Below are 851 nucleotides of genomic sequence, written 5' to 3'. Positions count from 1 at the left end.
TCATCTTCTGGTGTGGAGAAATTGCCACTGGATAAATTGACAATTTTGATTCTCACTGGTGTGGTTAAATATGGAATGAAAAAGTGTTAGAGGTTTGTTCTTTTGCTATCACACAACAATGTCAGATCCTACTGTTTTTTGTTTTGTTTGTTTCCATTGACATTTAAATTGTCTGATAAGTTTTAAATGTCTATAATACAACTGATACACTTTTCTCTTGAACTGTTAAAAATTTTTGAAGTAGAGTTTTTCTGTGTTTAATTTGTATTTGTAAAAAACCAAAAACACAAAAAAATCCCCCAAATCTGAATAACAACAGCAACAAAACAAACAGCAAAACTGTTGTGCCTTCTCTTTATCTTTGGTTCCATTCTTGGCAATTGTGTAAAGAAAAATAATAAAAACAAACACAACCCTAGATTTGTTTTCTCGGGATCAGAGTATGTGGGGAATTTCTGAATCCTTCTCTTTCTTTTGTTAGCATTTGTTATGCCTTACTCTGAAATCGAGTCTCAAACTGGAATGTCTTTGAGGATAGATCCTTCCATAGAGGTCCTTTCACCCAAATATTACAGCATTTGTGTTGTTTACTCCAGTATCTAATCAGATTCCTAATCATAGTCCATAATAAGGAATGTGACATTAATTAGACTTGCTGATGTGCTTCAGTGTCTGCTAGTTTGCTAGTTTTTTGTTTTTTCCTTTAAATTGTAGCCATGTGATGGATTGTTTCTTTTGTTATGGTTCTCTTGTTGATGGGCATGCAGTGAGTATTTCTTGGAATGGCCAATTTTTATTAAACTATTTCTGGAAGAAAATAAAATAAAAAAAAGAATCACTCCCACCCCCTC

The sequence above is a fragment of the Chrysochloris asiatica genome, unplaced genomic scaffold (genome assembly GCF_000296735.1).
Source record: "Chrysochloris asiatica unplaced genomic scaffold, ChrAsi1.0 scaffold00067, whole genome shotgun sequence".
Lineage (NCBI taxonomy): Eukaryota > Metazoa > Chordata > Mammalia > Afrosoricida > Chrysochloridae > Chrysochloris > Chrysochloris asiatica.
Note: the sequence above shows the minus strand (reverse complement) of the source record.